This window comes from Crocuta crocuta, unplaced genomic scaffold, assembly GCF_008692635.1.
Source record: "Crocuta crocuta isolate KB4526 unplaced genomic scaffold, BGI_CrCroc_1.0 scaffold588, whole genome shotgun sequence".
NCBI classification, from domain to species: Eukaryota; Metazoa; Chordata; class Mammalia; order Carnivora; family Hyaenidae; genus Crocuta; species Crocuta crocuta.
Genome location: NW_027532829.1, coordinates 248,403 through 255,119, shown reverse-complemented (window position 1 = coordinate 255,119; position 6,717 = coordinate 248,403).

The window sequence follows — 6,717 nt, the reverse complement described above, 5'->3', positions numbered from 1 at the left end:
ACCTTTGTAACTTTTGTGTACCTTTTCCAGGAATTAATATATAACAGTAACAGTAAGCAATGAATTACTTAACAGTTGAAACATGTGCTTAGGACACCCAGAAAAATACTTTTAAGTATTCTTTTTTTTTTTTTCATTCTAAGTGTTCTGTATTTATTTTTATTTATTTTTTTAATAGTTTATTGTCAAATTAGTTTCCACATAACACTCAGTGCTCATCCCACAAGTGTCCTCCTCCATGCCCATCCCCCCTCCCCCCACATCCATCAGTCCTCAGTTTTTGTCAGCATTCAAGAGTCTCTCATGGTTTGCCTCTCTCCCTTTCCCCCACCATTTCCCCCCTTCTTCTCCCCCTTGTTCCTCCGTCAAGTTCCTCCTAATCCTCCTATACGTGCAAACATATGATATTTGTCCTTCTCTGCCTGACTTATTTCGCTCAGCATAACACCCTCAAGGTCCATCCATGTTGCTACACATGGCCAGATTTCATTGTTTCTCATTGCCATGTAGTATTCCATGGTATAGATAAACCACATCTTCTTGATCCATTCATCTGTTGATGGACACTTAGGCTCTTTCCATGTTTTAGCTATTGTGGAGAGTGCTGCTATGAACATTGGGGTACATGTGCTCCTATGCATCAGCATTTCTGTATCCCTTGGGTAAATTCCTAGCAGTGCTATGATCCTTGGTTTTCAAAAAGAAAAATGTAAGCAGCCATGATGGAAAAAAATGGTATTTGTATTTATTTTACTGTTTTTAATCTGAATCCATAGAGGATGGTTTGGAGAAGACAGCCTTTTCTTTTTAAACCTTGGAGCCCGTAAAGGTGTTAATCTGGCCTTGATCACCATGTCTAAAAATAAAGTATAATAAGAGGGATTGATGCATGTGTTGTTGTTTAAAATAAATTCTTTTCATGATATTGGATCAGAACCAGACCTCACAAAGTGGCCTCTATTAAAAAAAAAGAGGGAGGGCACCTTGGGTGGCTCAGTTTGTTATGCAGCTGACTTTGGTTCAGGTCATGATCTTGTGGTTCATGAGTATGAACCCCGCATCAGGCTCTGGGCTGACGGCTCAGAGCCTGGAGCCTGCTTCAGATTCTGTGTCTCCCTCTCTCTCTACCCTCCTCTGCTCATCCTCTGTCTCTTAAAAATAAATAATGTTTAAAAAAATTTTTTTAAAGATAACATGATGTGTTGAAGCTGGATTTAACTTCCAGCTCCCCACTTGCTACCAGTGTTGCCTGGGAAAAGCTCAACTTTTCTAGGCCTCAGTCTCTTCATCTGTAACTTAGTGTGCTGGTTTCTCATGGAAAAAATGTCCAAGTAGTAGTCTATATTAACAGGCAAAAGATGAGGTGGTATTAGGGAAAAGGCAGTGATCCAGTATGGTATACTTGTTAGAAATACAGGTTTCAGAGCCAGTCTACCTGGGTTTGAAGTCTGACTCTTTTACTTCTCCATAAAATGGGTTGCTGTAAGAATTAAATGAGTTAAAATATATAAAGCAATTATAACAATGCACTCCACAGTTGCTTGCTGCAATGATGATGATGACCCTAAGAAAATATAAGCAGAGAGCCTGAACTCAATAGTACTTTCTTTTACCGTTAAAAAAGAAAGCAGAAATGATTAATTAGAGGCCAACATTATATAAACTTTTAAGATTATGGAACTTTTTTTAATGTTTTATTTATTTCTGAGAGAGAGAGAGAGAGAGAGAGAGAGACAGCATGAGCAGGGAGGGTCAGAGAGAGATGGAGACACAGAATCCAAAACAGGCTCCCAGCTCTGAGCTAGCTGTCAGCACAGAGCCTGATGCGGGGCTTGAACCCACGAACCATGAGATCATGACCTGAGTTCAAGTCGACCTTAACCGACTGAGCCACCCAGATGTTCCAAATTATGGAACATTTACCACTCCCTTATATGTATTAGCTTTATCCACTGTTTCTCCAGAGTAGTTAGCAGATAAACCTTAAAATTAAGTGAGACTGTATGCTTGGCTTCAAGGGCAGCAAGGAAGTGAGGGAGGTAGAGAGACTGTGTCTCATTCTGCATTTAGGCTTAAAAAGACAGCTACCAAAAGGAGAGAAAACAGGAATGTCCCTGTGACTGCAAGGAAGAAGGAACTTATGGAGCAGACCTAAACCTGGAAAGGGGCCTAGGGACTTAATGATGGCAAGATTCATGCGATTCCCTGTCCTCCCTATGTCCCTCATGGGGCTGTGGTGAGCATAAAATGAATTTATGACAGTGCTTTTTAAGCTGATAAGTGTTACAGAGACATCACTTTAAATAGCAGTGAGTACTTTTATTTTACAATTGTTACATTGGAAAGCTGCACTCAAAACTGTGTATTATTAAAAGATAAACTGAGGCATATTAAAAATATTGACAGTTTAGGGGCGCCCGGGNGGTTAGCTCCCTGCAGGAGTTAGGGGAATAATTTACATAGGGAAGGTACAGAAGCAAAGAAAGGAAATTATTTGATTGCCTATAGTTTAAAGCCTAGTTGGCTGTTTGTGATTGGTTTTCCTTAGGTTTCTTTCTTTTTTATTATTTTATTTTATTATTATTTTTCTTTTACAAATAGTTTATTGTCAAGTTGGTTTCCATATAACACCCAGTGCTCATCCCCACAAGTGCCCTCCTCCATGTCCATCTCCCCCCTTCCCCCCACATCCATCAGTCCTCAGTTTGTTCTCAGCATTCAAGAGTCTCTCATGGTTTGTCTCTCTCCCTCCCCTCCACTATTTGCCCCCTTCTTCTCCCCCATGGTCCTCCATTAAATTCCTCCTAATCCTCCTATACCTGCAAACATATGGTAGCTGTCCTTCTCTGCCTGACTTATTTCGCTCAGCATAACACCCTCAAGGTCCATCCATGTTGCTACACATGGCCAGATTTCATTCTTTCTCATTGCCATGTAGTATTCCATCGTATAGATAAACCACATCTTCTTGATCCATTTGTCGGTTGATCGACACTTAGGCTCTTTCCATGTGGTTGTCCTTAGGTTTCTATTTCTTAACCTTTAGGCATTTACAGGCATAGGTTTTAGTTTGTTTACGTAGGCCACAAAAGCATTAGAGCCACCTGTATCTAATGGCGTCCTTGTTTTTAATTAAAACAGCATGTAAGACTTAGTGAACTGAGTTCAATGTTTCAGTATNACCAACAATTGCACCACACCCTCTTCTAATTTTCATAGGAGTTCCTCTTATCTTCTTACCACTCCCAGCAGTCTGTGAAACCTTCTATTGTTATTTACCCTTCTCTGAATAAATCCTGTCCCACCCAGATGGCTCCCTCAGGCAGAGCACAAAGCTCTCTATTCTTGATAGGTGTTCAAAAAATACTTACCAAGTAATGGTAAGGTAGGCAGTATAATGGCCCCCAAAGGTGTCCACATCCTAATCCCTGGAACCTTTGAATATGTCAACTTATATAGAAAAGGGGAATTAGGGTTACAGATGGAGTTAAGGGTGCTAATCAACTGACCTCAAAATAGAGAAGTTATTCTGGATGAGGCAGATGAGCCTAATGTAATCACAAGGATCCTTAAAAGTGGAAAGAGGCAGAAGAATAGGTCAGAGTGATATAATGTGAGAACTGATTCTCTGTTGCTGGCTTTAAAGATGGAGGAAAGGGGCCAAGGGCCAAGGAATGTAAGCAGCCTCTAGAAGCTGGAAAAGGCAAGGAAATGGGTTCTTCCCTAGAACCTACAGAAAGAAATGCAATTCTGACAATACCTTGATTTTAGCTTTGTGAGACCCAGTGCAAATTGCTAACACCCAAAACTGTAAGCTGCTACATTCGTAGTAGTTTGCTATGGCAGCAATAGGAAACTAATACAGATGGTAAAAACTGACTTTTCTATGACTGTGTTCACTGGCTCTGAACTTCCTACTCAGCCTGAGAAAAAGACAAAGCCTCAAGGTTTCAGAGCTAAAGGTTGAGAGCCTAGCCCCTATCTTTAATATAACATGTGGTCTGGGGTAAATGAGTTAGAACTATTTTGGTTGCAAACAAAGCAGGATATAAATGATTGGTCTTTTCAATAAGGAAAGGTACTGCTTTCTAAAAAAAACCTTTTTCCTTTGTTTTATTAGAAACATTTGGCTCATTCTAGGGTTAAGGGAACTCTCCCAAAACAAGATGCAAAACATTTGCCCTCCCTTTCAGAGAGCATGAGATGAGATTATCTAAATTTTGAAAACTTAGCTTTTCTCGCAGCCAGGAAAAAGGTTTTTGATTGTCCAAAGTTTGGACTCCAGTTTCAGGCTCTTCACCATGGGTTAGCAAAGTCTTTTGGTAAAGAAAATAGAACTGGACATTGGATAGAGAGGAGGGATCTTGAAACCCAAGGAGAATTTGAAGTGAGAGAGACAAGGAAGAGATTTGCTTAATGTGTTAGGGAAAGTGGTCTGGTCCTCTGGGGCTCAATCTTAGAATGCTGTCCCACACCTATAGCTAGTCAAGTACACTAAGAGAAAAACAAAAGGCAAAACCTGCACCCAGAACCTGTGACCACTGGTCTTCCAGTCTGCACATGGGCAGGAACGTTGATTCCTTTCTGCCCAGTGCTTCACCAGCCTAACATCCTGTAGGAGGGAGTGATGGCTGGAGTTCAGTAAGATTTTTTTCTAATTGTGGTAAAATGCACATAATATAAAATTCACCCTTTTAACCATTTAAAAATGTACAACTTAGAGGCATTTAATACATTCAAAACACTACACAACTATTACCAGTATCTGTCATCATCTCACAATGTATACAAGTATCAAATCATTATGTTGTACACCTGAAACTAATATGTTATATGGCAATTATGCCTCAATTAAGAAAATATTTTTCTCTGTCACCAACCACGTATCCCATGTATATATCTCCCCACAATACTTACAAACACCTTTTGTTGGGGGAGGTACTCCTCCAAGAGTCTCTTATGTTCCTACAACTCTTGTGGGATACCCCACGGATGCAAGGTACCCACCTGCCTTTTACCCAAGCCATTTCTCAGAGTTATATTTGCAGTGAGCAACCTTGAAAGATGAGTTAATATCTCCCTTACAGACACAAAGTGGGCTTTCTTCTGCTTGCTATAAATGAGTGAATTCCCCAAGCTGAATGTTCCTTGGCCTCAAATCAAATCCATTCCATGCATAGCATCTGCTTGGCCATACCCTACCCTGTTTACACCTCCCCTGTGGGACTTGAGAGGCATGGGGAACCCACAGAAACCAACAGGAATCTCATGCTACTTGCTGTGCCATGAGTAATAAAATTCTATTTCTCTGACCCAGGAGTCTCATGTCTTTGCCAGCATCCATGACACATGCAGTCTCACTTATTAGCCTATAACTAAGGTAAAATCTCAGACCCTTCAGTTCTTGACACCTATAAGCCTTAGATGTCTATTAGGGTAGTGGGGATGAGCTTACACATCTGTTCTGGGAGGGAACATGAATTGAGCAAACTTAAATACTAGGGTTGGGACACAGCATTTTGCTATTTTAAAATGTTTCTCCATGAAGTATTATTATTTAACCATAGAAGTCTTATATATTTTTCTGTATATTTATTCCTAATAATTTATATTTATTATTGCCTGGCAATTTGAAATATTTTAGATTTCATTTTTATCTGTTTGTCATCTATATAAAATTCAATTGATATATTTATTTTGTATCCAAGAAACTGGCTCAATTTTTTAAATTCTAATAACTAATTTGGACATTTTTTTGATGTTACAATTTGAAAGTTAATCAAGTCTGTGGCCACCTTATAAAAATGACTATTACTTAATGCAGGTTAGACAATATTTTTCAAACTATAAGGTCTATAGAGGGAAATATAAGGAAAGAAGTTCTAGGCGATGAAAAGATTGAGATCAACCAAACTATGCTATCCAATCTTGGTGACCTCCATTCATCATAGAAAATTGAATTTTATAATTGATACTTATTGAATACTTATTCTATACAAGGTGTGAGGAAGTCAGAGATGAATGAGACATAGTCCTTTCCTTCAAGGAGGTCACAGTGTAGCAGGAGGGATGGAAGGATTGTCTTCAATGTTCTACTTATCTGGAAGCTACTGACGTCATAATCTACCATTCATTTATCCCTCTAGGCTCCAGTGTTTTTTCCTTCATTATTGCTTATTTTCTGATCCTTGTGATTCAAAGATGAAAACCAAATCAATGTAACTTCAAGACTAAAGAGGGCCTATTTTCAGGTGTATTTTCTCTGTTATTTCTGTGGATTACTTTCTCTTTCATCTTTACACCTTCTCTGTTCTCTCACCAATATCCCTGAGAATAGAATTTGATTGGCTTAGGGCGCCTGGGTGGCTCAGTCGGTTAAGCGTCTGACTTCAGCTCAGGTCATGATCTCACTGTTCGCGGGTTTGAGCCCCACGTCGGGCTCTGTGCTGACAGCTAGCTCAGAGCCTGGAGCCTGCTTCAGATTCTGTATCTCCCTATCTCTCTGACCCTCCCCTGCTCATGCTCTCTCTCTCTCTCTCTCTCAGAAAAAATAAAACATTAAAAATTTTTTAAAAAAGAATTTGATTGGCTTAAGGCACACTTGGGTGGCTCAGTCTGTTAAGCATCCAACTTCTGCTTAGGTCATGATCTCATGGTTTGTGAGTTGAGACTTGTGTCAGGCTCTGTGCTGACAGCTCAGTGCCTGGAGCCTGCTTT